The sequence below is a fragment of the Symphodus melops genome, assembly GCF_947650265.1.
Source record: "Symphodus melops genome assembly, chromosome: 21".
Lineage (NCBI taxonomy): Eukaryota > Metazoa > Chordata > Actinopteri > Labriformes > Labridae > Symphodus > Symphodus melops.
This window is the reverse complement of record NC_136711.1, coordinates 4,659,043-4,673,333: the sequence shown is the minus strand read 5'-3', so window position 1 is coordinate 4,673,333 and position 14,291 is coordinate 4,659,043.

Here is a 14,291-nt window from a genome sequence, read left to right as displayed (position 1 = left end):
GACCTTTAAATTTGTGGGTGCATTAAAAAAGACCTTGGGTTCAGTCAACATGTACACAAACATGATCAACAGTGCTGCTGCTGAGGTCAGAGCGAGCTCGCTGGGGACGTCATGTCAGTAGTAAAACTCAAAATCTTCATGAATGAAGACGCCTATCGCCGGGTGCGGTGGCGCGCGCCTGTAATCCAAGTTACCGGGAGGCTGAGGCTGGTGGATCGTTTGAGCTCAGGAGCTCTGAGCTGCAGCGGACTATGTCGATCGGGTGTCCGCACTAAGTTCGGTATCGATATGGTGCTCCTGGGGGAGCCCGGGACCACCAGGTCGCCTAATGAGGGGTGCACCGGCCCAGGTCGGAAACGGAGCAGGTCAAAGCCCCCGTGCCGCTCAGTAGTGGGATCGCGCCTGAGAATAGACGTTGGAGTGCAGCCTGAGCAATACAGCGGGACCCAGTCTTTTAACACTCTGCATACTGACAAACAAACACACGACCAACAACAACAGTGTCTACGTGTTACAACAGCATCAGCAACACTGCTTCTTACTTCTTGTTTCCATCTAAACCTGCACAAAGCTGCTGTGTTTGTTTGTCCTACAGCGCCTCCGCCTGGTGAAGAGGAGCAATGACAATCAAGGAAATACATCCTCTCCAAAAAGGCTTTGTTTGGGGCAATTTTACATCTATCTAGATTGTAACTTTGACCATATAATTTGTTTTTCTTGAAAAACCAAACTTAGAAAATGTACTGTATAACTTGTCACGTCTTGTTTAGCTTAAAAGTCGATGTAATTAGTGCAGACAGAAGGGTTAAATAAATGCTACTCAGTCATGTTTGTGCACATTAACTTCAGTTGAACATGTTTATTTTGAAATTCACCTGAGCCTGCATTAATGACCTACCTGTTATGACTGTTAGATAGAAATAGATGATTGGACGATAATGACACCATGTGCTGGGAGGTGTACAGTAGAGGGGGATGTTGTCTTTAACATTCTGAGTTTTTTTGTTCAGAAATGTTAAGAAAATGTTGTGAACCATCCAAAGCAAATGATGCCCATCACAGCCACTTCCAAAAACCTATAAAATGTGTGATCTGGTGGTCTGACTCTTTGATCTAGAGGCAGCTCTGTCACATGTTCGTCAAAGTTAGAGGCCACAAAACTGAGCCGAGGCCTCTGCCACCCTGAAATCTGAAGTGTACACGTTGCACTTCTTCACAACTGGTCTCAACAGAATTCACAAAAACAGGCTGTCCCAATCATTTCAATACATTATAATCTGTTCATTGATTATCCTCAAGACCTGCTGCTATAGGCATGCATCATGGATTGACCAGAGCGTCTTTCTGAGGTCACTGCAGAGTCACTGCAGGATAGCAACTCAGTCAAAGGGACTGAATGATACAGCCTATAGTTTATAATGGTATTAGAGACTTCAAAACGGAGGCACTAATAAAGTCTACTTTGTCTGACCTGGTTAAATGATATAAATTAAACCAACATGTCATTCTTTCATCACAAAAGTTCCCAGTGTTTCAATGAAGCCATGATTTAACTTTGTGGGTGCATTAAAAAAGTCTTGAGGTTCAGTCAACATGGACACAAACATGATCAACAGTGCTGCTGCTGAGGTCAGAGAGAGCTCCCTGGTGACGTCATGTCAGTAGTAAAACTCAAAGTCTTTATCAATGAAGACACCTGTCGCCGGGTGCGGTGGCGCGCGCCTGTAATCCAAGTTACCGGGAGGCTGAGGCTGGTGGATCGTTTGAGCTCAGGAGCTCTGAGCTGCAGCGGACTATGTCGATCGGGTGTCCGCACTAAGTTCGGTATCGATATGGTGCTCCTGGGGGAGCCCGGGACCACCAGGTCGCCTAATGAGGGGTGCACCGGCCCAGGTCGGAAACGGAGCAGGTCAAAGCCCCCGTGCCGCTCAGTAGTGGGATCGCGCCTGAGAATAGACGTTGGAGTGCAGCCTGAGCAATACAGCGGGACCCAGTCTTTTAACACTCTGCATACTGACAAACAAACACACGACCAACAACAACAACAACAACAACAACAGTGTCTACATGTTACAACAGCATCAGCAACACTGCTTCTTACTTCTTGTTTCCATCTAAACCTGCACAAAGCTGCTGTGTTTGTTTGTCCCACAGCGCCTCCGCCTGGTGAAGAGGAGCAATGACAATCAAGGAAATACATCCTCTCCAAAAAGGCTTTTTTGGGGCAATTTTTACATCTATCTAGATTGTAACTTTGGACATATAATTTGTTTTCCTTGAAAAACCAAACTTAGAAAATGTACTGTATAACTTGTCACGTCTTGTTTAGCTTAAAAGTCGATGTAATTAGTGCAGACAGAAGGGTTAAATAAATGCTACTCAGTCATGTTTGTGCACATAAACTTCAGTTGAACATGTTGATTTTGAAATTCACCTGAGCCTGCATTAATGACCTACCTGTTCTGACTGTTAGATAGAAATAGATGATGGGACTATAATGACACCATGTGCAGGGAGGTGTACAGTAGAGGGGGATGTTGTCTTTAACATTCTGAGTTTGTTTGTTCAGAATGGTTAAGAAAATATTGTGAACCATCCAAAGCAAATGATGCCCATCACAGCCACTTCCAAAAACCTATAGAATGTGTGATCTGGTGGTCTGACTCTTTGATCTAGAGGCAGCTCTGTCACATGTTCGTCAAAGTTAGAGGCCACAAAACTGAGCCGAGGCCTCTGCCACCCTGAAATCTGAAGTGTACGAGTTGCACTTCTTCACAACTGGTCTCAACAGAATTCACAGAAACAGGCTGTCTCAATCATTTCATTGATTATCCTCAAGACCTGCTGCTATAGGCATGCATCATGGATTGACCAGAGCGTCTTTCTGAGGTCACTGCAGAGTCACTGCAGGATAGCAATTCAGTCAAAGGGACTGAATGATTCAGCCTACAGTTTATAATGGTATTAGAGACTTCAAAACAGAGGCACTTATAAAGTCTACTTTGTCTGACCTGGTTAAATGATATAAGTTAAACCAACGTGTGTTTTTATCAAAAACGTTCCCAGTGTTTCAATGAAGCCACTGATTGAACTTTGACTTTGTGGGTGCATTAAAAAGACCTTGGGTTCAGTCAACATGGACACAAACATGATCAACAGTGCTGCTGCTGAGGTCAGAGAGAGCTCCCTGGTGACGTCATGTCAGTAGTAAAACTCAAAGTCTTTATCAATGAAGACGCCTATCGCCGTGTGCGGTGGCGCGCGCCTGTAATCCAAGTTACCGGGAGGCTGAGGCTGGTGGATCGTTTGAGCTCAGGAGCTCTGAGCTGCAGCGGACTATGTCGATCGGGTGTCCGCACTAAGTTCGGTATCGATATGGTGCTCCTGGGGGAGCCCGGGACCACCAGGTCGCCTAATGAGGGGTGCACCGGCCCAGGTCGGAAACGGAGCAGGTCAAAGCCCCCGTGCCGCTCAGTAGTGGGATCGCGCCTGAGAATAGACGTTGGAGTGCAGCCTGAGCAATACAGCGGGACCCAGTCTTTTAACACTCTGCATACTGACAAACAAACACACGACCAACAACAACAGTGTCTACGTGTTACAACAGCATCAGCAACACTGCTTCTTACTTCTTGTTTCCATCTAAACCTGCACAAAGCTGCTGTGTTTGTTTGTCCCACAGCGCCTCCGTCTGGTGAAGAGGAGCAATGACAATCAAGGAAATACATCCTCTCCAAAAAGGCTTTTTTGGGGCAATTTTTACATCTATCTAGATTGTAACTTTGGACATATAATTTGTTTTCCTTGAAAAACCAAACTTAGAAAATGTACTGTATAACTTGTCACGTCTTGTTTAGCTTAAAAGTCGATGTAATTAGTGCAGACAGAAGGGTTAAATAAATGCTACTCAGTCATGTTTGTGCACATAAACTTCAGTTGAACATGTTGATTTTGAAATTCACCTGAGCCTGCATTAATGACCTACCTGTTCTGACTGTTAGATAGAAATAGATGATGGGACTATAATGACACCATGTGCAGAGAGGTGTACAGTAGAGGGGGATGTTGTCTTTAACATTCTGAGTTTGTTTGTTCAGAATGGTTAAGAAAATATTGTGGACCATCCAAAGCAAATGATGCCCATCACAGCCACTTCCAAAAACCTATAAAATGTGTGATCTGGTGGTCTGACTCTTTGATCTAGAGGCAGCTCTGTCACATGTTCGTCAAAGTTAGAGGCCACAAAACTGAGCCGAGGCCTCTGCCACCTTGAAATCTGAAGTGTACGAGTTGCACTTCTTCACATCTGCTCTCAACAGAATTCACAGAAACAGGCTGTCTCAATCATTTCATTGATTATCCTCAAGACCTGCTGCTATAGGCATGCATCATGGATTGACCAGAGCGTCTTTCTGAGGTCACTGCAGAGTCACTGCAGGATAGCAATTCAGTCAAAGGGACTGAATGATTCAGCCTACAGTTTATAATGGTATTAGAGACTTCAAAACAGAGGCACTTATAAAGTCTACTTTGTCTGACCTGGTTAAATGATATAAGTTAAACCAACGTGTGTTTTTATCCAAAAACGTTCCCAGTGTTTCAATGAAGCCACTGATTGAACTTTGACTTTGTGGGTGCATTAAAAAGACCTTGGGTTCAGTCAACATGTACACAAACATGATCAACAGTGCTGCTGCTGAGGTCAGAGAGAGCTCACTGGTGACGTCATGTCAGTAGTAAAACTCAAAGTCTTTATCAATGAAGACACCTGTCGCCGGGTGCGGTGGCGCGCGCCTGTAATCCAAGTTACCGGGAGGCTGAGGCTGGTGGATCGTTTGAGCTCAGGAGCTCTGAGCTGCAGCGGACTATGTCGATCGGGTGTCCGCACTAAGTTCGGTATCGATATGGTGCTCCTGGGGGAGCCCGGGACCACCAGGTCGCCCAATGAGGGGTGCACCGGCCCAGGTCGGAAACGGAGCAGGTCAAAGCCCCCGTGCCGCTCAGTAGTGGGATCGCGCCTGAGAATAGACGTTGGAGTGCAGCCTGAGCAATACAGCGGGACCCAGTCTTTTAACACTCTGCATACTGACAAACAAACACACGACCAACAACAACAACAACAACAACAACAACAACAGTGTCTACATGTTACAACAGCATCAGCAACACTGCTTCTTACTTCTTGTTTCCATCTAAACCTGCACAAAGCTGCTGTGTTTGTTTGTCCCACAGCGCCTCCGTCTGGTGAAGAGGAGCAATGACAATCAAGGAAATTCATCCTCTCCAAAAAGGCTTTTTTGGGGCAATTTTTACATCTATTTAGATTGTAACTTTGGACATATAATTTGTTTCACTTGAAAAACCAAACTGAGACAATGTACTGTATAACTTGTCACGTCTTGTTTAGCTTAAAAGTCGATGTATTTAGTGCAGACAGAAGGGTTAAATAAATGCTACTCAGTCATGTTTGTGCACATAAACTTCAGTTGAACATGTTGATTTTGAAATTCACCTGAGCCTGCATTAATGACCTACCTGTTCTGACTGTTAGATAGAAATAGATGATGGGACTATAATGACACCATGTGCAGAGAGGTGTACAGTAGAGGGGGATGTTGTCTTTAACATTCTGAGTTTGTTTGTTCAGAATGGTTAAGAAAATATTGTGAACCATCCAAAGCAAATGATGCCCATCACAGCCACTTCCAAAAACCTATAAAATGTGTGATCTGGTGGTCTGACTCTTTGATCTAGAGGCAGCTCTGTCACATGTTTGTCAAAGTTAGAGGCCACAAAACTGAGCCGAGGCCTCTGCCACCCTGAAATCTGAAGTGTACACGTTGCACTTCTTCACAACTGGTCTCAACAGAATTCACAGAAACAGGCTGTCCCAATCATTTCAATACATTATAATCTGTTCATTGATTATCCTCAAGACTTGCTGCTATAGGCATGCATCATGGATTGACCAGAGCGTCTTTCTGAGGTCACTGCAGAGTCACTGCAGGATAGCAACTCAGTCAAAGGGACTGAATGATACAGCCTACAGTTTATAATGGTGTTAGAGACTTCAAAACAGAGGCACTAATAAAGTCTACTTTGTCTGACCTGGTTAAATGATATAAATTAAACCAACATGTCATTCTTTCATCACAAAAGTTCCCAGTGTTTCAATGAAGCCACTGATTGAACTTTGACTTTGTGGGTGCATTAAAAAAGTCTTGAGGTTCAGTCAACATGGACACAAACATGATCAACAGTGCTGCTGCTGAGGTCAGAGAGAGCTCCCTGGTGACGTCATGTCAGTAGTAAAACTCAAAGTCTTTATCAATGAAGACACCTGTCGCCGGGTGCGGTGGCGCGCGCCTGTAATCCAAGTTACCGGGAGGCTGAGGCTGGTGGATCGTTTGAGCTCAGGAGCTCTGAGCTGCAGCGGACTATGTCGATCGGGTGTCCGCACTAAGTTCGGTATCGATATGGTGCTCCTGGGGGAGCCCGGGACCACCAGGTCGCCTAATGAGGGGTGCACCGGCCCAGGTCGGAAACGGAGCAGGTCAAAGCCCCCGTGCCGCTCAGTAGTGGGATCGCGCCTGAGAATAGACGTTGGAGTGCAGCCTGAGCAATACAGCGGGACCCAGTCTTTTAACACTCTGCATACTGACAAACAAACACACGACCAACAACAACAACAACAACAACAGTGTCTACATGTTACAACAGCATCAGCAACACTGCTTCTTACTTCTTGTTTCCATCTAAACCTGCACAAAGCTGCTGTGTTTGTTTGTCCCACAGCGCCTCCGTCTGGTGAAGAGGAGCAATGACAATCAAGGAAATACATCCTCTCCAAAAAGGCTTTTTTGGGGCAATTTTTACATCTATCTAGATTGTAACTTTGGACATATAATTTGTTTTCCTTGAAAAACCAAACTTAGAAAATGTACTGTATAACTTGTCACGTCTTGTTTAGCTTCAAAGTCGATGTATTTAGTGCAGACAGAAGGGTTAAATAAATGCTACTCAGTCATGTTTGTGCACATAAACTTCAGTTGAACATGTTGATTTTGAAATTCACCTGAGCCTGCATTAATGACCTACCTGTTCTGACTGTTAGATAGAAATAGATGATGGGACTATAATGACACCATGTGCAGGGAGGTGTACAGTAGAGGGGGATGTTGTCTTTAACATTCTGAGTTTTTTTGTTCAGAATGGTTAAGAAAATATTGTGGACCATCCAAAGCAAATGATGCCCATCACAGCCACTTCCAAAAACCTATAGAATGTGTGATCTGGTGGTCTGACTCTTTGATCTAGAGGCAGCTCTGTCACATGTTCGTCAAAGTTAGAGGCCACAAAACTGAGCCGAGGCCTCTGCCACCCTGAAATCTGAAGTGTACAAGTTGCACTTCTTCACATCTGCTCTCAACAGAATTCACAGAAACAGGCTGTCTCAATCATTTCATTGATTATCCTCAAGACCTGCTGCTATAGGCATGCATCATGGATTGACCAGAGCGTCTTTCTGAGGTCACTGCAGAGTCACTGCAGGATAGCAATTCAGTCAAAGGGACTGAATGATTCAACCTACAGTTTATAATGGTATTAGAGACTTCAAAACAGAGGCACTTATAAAGTCTACTTTGTCTGACCTGGTTAAATGATATAAGTTAAACCAACGTGTGTTTTTATCCAAAAAGTTCCCAGTGTTTCAATGAAGCCACTGATTGAACTTTGACTTTGTGGGTGCATTAAAAAGACCTTGGGTTCAGTCAACATGGACACAAACATGATCAACAGTGCTGCTGCTGAGGTCAGAGAGAGCTCACTGGTGACGTCATGTCAGTAGTAAAACTCAAAGTCTTTATCAATGAAGACACCTGTCGCCGGGTGCGGTGGCACGCGCCTGTAATCCAAGTTACCGGGAGGCTGAGGCTGGTGGATCGTTCGAGCTCAGGAGCTCTGAGCTGCAGCGGACTATGTCGATCGGGTGTCCGCACTAAGTTCGGTATCGATATGGTGCTCCTGGGGGAGCCCGGGACCACCAGGTCGCCTAATGAGGGGTGCACCGGCCCAGGTCGGAAACGGAGCAGGTCAAAGCCCCCGTGCCGCTCAGTAGTGGGATCGCGCCTGAGAATAGACGTTGGAGTGCAGCCTGAGCAATACAGCGGGACCCAGTCTTTTAACACTCTGCATACTGACAAACAAACACACGACCAACAACAACAGTGTCTACGTGTTACAACAGCATCAGCAACACTGCTTCTTACTTCTTGTTTCCATCTAAACCTGCACAAAGCTGCTGTGTTTGTTTGTCCCACAGCGCCTCCGTCTGGTGAAGAGGAGCAATGACAATCAAGGAAATACATCCTCTCCAAAAAGGCTTTTTTGGGGCAATTTTTACATCTATCTAGATTGTAACTTTGGACATATAATTTGTTTTCCTTGAAAAACCAAACTTAGAAAATGTACTGTATAACTTGTCACGTCTTGTTTAGCTTAAAAGTCGATGTAATTAGTGCAGACAGAAGGGTTAAATAAATGCTACTCAGTCATGTTTGTGCACATAAACTTCAGTTGAACATGTTGATTTTGAAATTCACCTGAGCCTGCATTAATGACCTACCTGTTCTGACTGTTAGATAGAAATAGATGATGGGACTATAATGACACCATGTGCAGAGAGGTGTACAGTAGAGGGGGATGTTGTCTTTAACATTCTGAGTTTTTTTGTTCAGAATGGTTAAGAAAATATTGTGGACCATCCAAAGCAAATGATGCCCATCACAGCCACTTCCAAAAACCTATAGAATGTGTGATCTGGTGGTCTGACTCTTTGATCTAGAGGCAGCTCTGTCACATGTTCGTCAAAGTTAGAGGCCACAAAACTGAGCCGAGGCCTCTGCCACCTTGAAATCTGAAGTGTACGAGTTGCACTTCTTCACATCTGCTCTCAACAGAATTCACAGAAACAGGCTGTCTCAATCATTTCATTGATTATCCTCAAGACCTGCTGCTATAGGCATGCATCATGGATTGACCAGAGCGTCTTTCTGAGGTCACTGCAGAGTCACTGCAGGATAGCAATTCAGTCAAAGGGACTGAATGATTCAGCCTACAGTTTATAATGGTATTAGAGACTTCAAAACAGAGGCACTTATAAAGTCTACTTTGTCTGACCTGGTTAAATGATATAAGTTAAACCAACGTGTGTTTTTATCCAAAAACGTTCCCAGTGTTTCAATGAAGCCACTGATTGAACTTTGACTTTGTGGGTGCATTAAAAAGACCTTGGGTTCAGTCAACATGTACACAAACATGATCAACAGTGCTGCTGCTGAGGTCAGAGAGAGCTCACTGGTGACGTCATGTCAGTAGTAAAACTCAAAGTCTTTATCAATGAAGACACCTGTCGCCGGGTGCGGTGGCGCGCGCCTGTAATCCAAGTTACCGGGAGGCTGAGGCTGGTGGATCGTTTGAGCTCAGGAGCTCTGAGCTGCAGCGGACTATGTCGATCGGGTGTCCGCACTAAGTTCGGTATCGATATGGTGCTCCTGGGGGAGCCCGGGACCACCAGGTCGCCCAATGAGGGGTGCACCGGCCCAGGTCGGAAACGGAGCAGGTCAAAGCCCCCGTGCCGCTCAGTAGTGGGATCGCGCCTGAGAATAGACGTTGGAGTGCAGCCTGAGCAATACAGCGGGACCCAGTCTTTTAACACTCTGCATACTGACAAACAAACACACGACCAACAACAACAACAACAACAACAACAACAGTGTCTACATGTTACAACAGCATCAGCAACACTGCTTCTTACTTCTTGTTTCCATCTAAACCTGCACAAAGCTGCTGTGTTTGTTTGTCCCACAGCGCCTCCGTCTGGTGAAGAGGAGCAATGACAATCAAGGAAATTCATCCTCTCCAAAAAGGCTTTTTTGGGGCAATTTTTACATCTATCTAGATTGTAACTTTGGACATATAATTTGTTTTCCTTGAAAAACCAAACTGAGACAATGTACTGTATAACTTGTCACGTCTTGTTTAGCTTAAAAGTCGATGTATTTAGTGCAGACAGAAGGGTTAAATAAATGCTACTCAGTCATGTTTGTGCACATAAACTTCAGTTGAACATGTTGATTTTGAAATTCACCTGAGCCTGCATTAATGACCTACCTGTTCTGACTGTTAGATAGAAATAGATGATTGGACGATAATGACACCATGTGCTGGGAGGTGTACAGTAGAGGGGGATGTTGTCTTTAACATTCTGAGTTTGTTTGTTCAGAATGGTTAAGAAAATATTGTGAACCATCCAAAGCAAATGATGCCCATCACAGCCACTTCCAAAAACCTATAAAATGTGTGATCTGGTGGTCTGACTCTTTGATCTAGAGGCAGCTCTGTCACATGTTTGTCAAAGTTAGAGGCCACAAAACTGAGCCGAGGCCTCTGCCACCCTGAAATCTGAAGTGTACACGTTGCACTTCTTCACAACTGGTCTCAACAGAATTCACAGAAACAGGCTGTCCCAATCATTTCAATACATTATAATCTGTTCATTGATTATCCTCAAGACTTGCTGCTATAGGCATGCATCATGGATTGACCAGAGCGTCTTTCTGAGGTCACTGCAGAGTCACTGCAGGATAGCAACTCAGTCAAAGGGACTGAATGATACAGCCTACAGTTTATAATGGTGTTAGAGACTTCAAAACAGAGGCACTAATAAAGTCTACTTTGTCTGACCTGGTTAAATGATATAAATTAAACCAACATGTCATTCTTTCATCACAAAAGTTCCCAGTGTTTCAATGAAGCCATGATTTAACTTTGTGGGTGCATTAAAAAAGTCTTGAGGTTCAGTCAACATGGACACAAACATGATCAACAGTGCTGCTGCTGAGGTCAGAGAGAGCTCACTGGTGACGTCATGTCAGTAGTAAAACTCAAAGTCTTTATCAATGAAGACACCTGTCGCCGGGTGCGGTGGCGCGCGCCTGTAATCCAAGTTACCGGGAGGCTGAGGCTGGTGGATCGTTTGAGCTCAGGAGCTCTGAGCTGCAGCGGACTATGTCGATCGGGTGTCCGCACTAAGTTCGGTATCGATATGGTGCTCCTGGGGGAGCCCGGGACCACCAGGTCGCCTAATGAGGGGTGCACCGGCCCAGGTCGGAAACGGAGCAGGTCAAAGCCCCCGTGCCGCTCAGTAGTGGGATCGCGCCTGAGAATAGACGTTGGAGTGCAGCCTGAGCAATACAGCGGGACCCAGTCTTTTAACACTCTGCATACTGACAAACAAACACACGACCCACAACAACAACAACAACAACAACAACAACAACAACAACAGTGTCTACATGTTACAACAGCATCAGCAACACTGCTTCTTACTTCTTGTTTCCATCTAAACCTTCACAAAGCTGCTGTGTTTGTTTGTCCCACAGCGCCTCCGCCTGGTGAAGAGGAGCAATGACAATCAAGGAAATACATCCTCTCCAAAAAGGCTTTTTTGGGGCAATTTTTACATCTATCTAGATTGTAACTTTGGACATATAATTTGTTTTCCTTGAAAAACCAAACTTAGAAAATGTACTGTATAACTTGTCACGTCTTGTTTAGCTTCAAAGTCGATGTATTTAGTGCAGACAGAAGGGTTAAATAAATGCTACTCAGTCATGTTTGTGCACATAAACTTCAGTTGAACATGTTGATTTTGAAATTCACCTGAGCCTGCATTAATGACCTACCTGTTCTGACTGTTAGATAGAAATAGATGATGGGACTATAATGACACCATGTGCAGGGAGGTGTACAGTAGAGGGGGATGTTGTCTTTAACATTCTGAGTTTTTTTGTTCAGAATGGTTAAGAAAATATTGTGGACCATCCAAAGCAAATGATGCCCATCACAGCCACTTCCAAAAACCTATAGAATGTGTGATCTGGTGGTCTGACTCTTTGATCTAGAGGCAGCTCTGTCACATGTTCGTCAAAGTTAGAGGCCACAAAACTGAGCCGAGGCCTCTGCCACCCTGAAATCTGAAGTGTACAAGTTGCACTTCTTCACATCTGCTCTCAACAGAATTCACAGAAACAGGCTGTCTCAATCATTTCATTGATTATCCTCAAGACCTGCTGCTATAGGCATGCATCATGGATTGACCAGAGCGTCTTTCTGAGGTCACTGCAGAGTCACTGCAGGATAGCAATTCAGTCAAAGGGACTGAATGATTCAACCTACAGTTTATAATGGTATTAGAGACTTCAAAACAGAGGCACTTATAAAGTCTACTTTGTCTGACCTGGTTAAATGATATAAGTTAAACCAACGTGTGTTTTTATCCAAAAAGTTCCCAGTGTTTCAATGAAGCCACTGATTGAACTTTGACTTTGTGGGTGCATTAAAAAGACCTTGGGTTCAGTCAACATGGACACAAACATGATCAACAGTGCTGCTGCTGAGGTCAGAGAGAGCTCACTGGTGACGTCATGTCAGTAGTAAAACTCAAAGTCTTTATCAATGAAGACACCTGTCGCCGGGTGCGGTGGCACGTGCCTGTAATCCAAGTTACCGGGAGGCTGAGGCTGGTGGATCGTTCGAGCTCAGGAGCTCTGAGCTGCAGCGGACTATGTCGATCGGGTGTCCGCACTAAGTTCGGTATCGATATGGTGCTCCTGGGGGAGCCCGGGACCACCAGGTCGCCTAATGAGGGGTGCACCGGCCCAGGTCGGAAACGGAGCAGGTCAAAGCCCCCGTGCCGCTCAGTAGTGGGATCGCGCCTGAGAATAGACGTTGGAGTGCAGCCTGAGCAATACAGCGGGACCCAGTCTTTTAACACTCTGCATACTGACAAACAAACACACGACCAACAACAACAACAACAACAACAACAACAACAACAACAGTGTCTACATGTTACAACAGCATCAGCAACACTGCTTCTTACTTCTTGTTTCCATCTAAACCTGCACAAAGCTGCTGTGTTTGTTTGTCCCACAGCGCCTCCGCCTGGTGAAGAGGAGCAATGACAATCAAGGAAATACATCCTCTCCAAAAAGGCTTTTTTGGGGCAATTTTTACATCTATCTAGATTGTAACTTTGGACATATAATTTGTTTTCCTTGAAAAACCAAACTTAGAAAATGTACTGTATAACTTGTCACGTCTTGTTTAGCTTCAAAGTCGATGTATTTAGTGCAGACAGAAGGGTTAAATAAATGCTACTCAGTCATGTTTGTGCACATAAACTTCAGTTGAACATGTTGATTTTGAAATTCACCTGAGCCTGCATTAATGACCTACCTGTTCTGACTGTTAGATAGAAATAGATGATGGGACTATAATGACACCATGTGCAGGGAGGTGTACAGTAGAGGGGGATGTTGTCTTTAACATTCTGAGTTTTTTTGTTCAGAATGGTTAAGAAAATATTGTGGACCATCCAAAGCAAATGATGCCCATCACAGCCACTTCCAAAAACCTATAGAATGTGTGATCTGGTGGTCTGACTCTTTGATCTAGAGGCAGCTCTGTCACATGTTCGTCAAAGTTAGAGGCCACAAAACTGAGCCGAGGCCTCTGCCACCCTGAAATCTGAAGTGTACAAGTTGCACTTCTTCACATCTGCTCTCAACAGAATTCACAGAAACAGGCTGTCTCAATCATTTCATTGATTATCCTCAAGACCTGCTGCTATAGGCATGCATCATGGATTGACCAGAGCGTCTTTCTGAGGTCACTGCAGAGTCACTGCAGGATAGCAATTCAGTCAAAGGGACTGAATGATTCAACCTACAGTTTATAATGGTATTAGAGACTTCAAAACAGAGGCACTTATAAAGTCTACTTTGTCTGACCTGGTTAAATGATATAAGTTAAACCAACGTGTGTTTTTATCCAAAAAGTTCCCAGTGTTTCAATGAAGCCACTGATTGAACTTTGACTTTGTGGGTGCATTAAAAAGACCTTGGGTTCAGTCAACATGGACACAAACATGATCAACAGTGCTGCTGCTGAGGTCAGAGAGAGCTCACTGGTGACGTCATGTCAGTAGTAAAACTCAAAGTCTTTATCAATGAAGACACCTGTCGCCGGGTGCGGTGGCACGCGCCTGTAATCCAAGTTACCGGGAGGCTGAGGCTGGTGGATCGTTCGAGCTCAGGAGCTCTGAGCTGCAGCGGACTATGTCGATCGGGTGTCCGCACTAAGTTCGGTATCGATATGGTGCTCCTGGGGGAGCCCGGGACCACCAGGTCGCCTAATGAGGGGTGCACCGGCCCAGGTCGGAAACG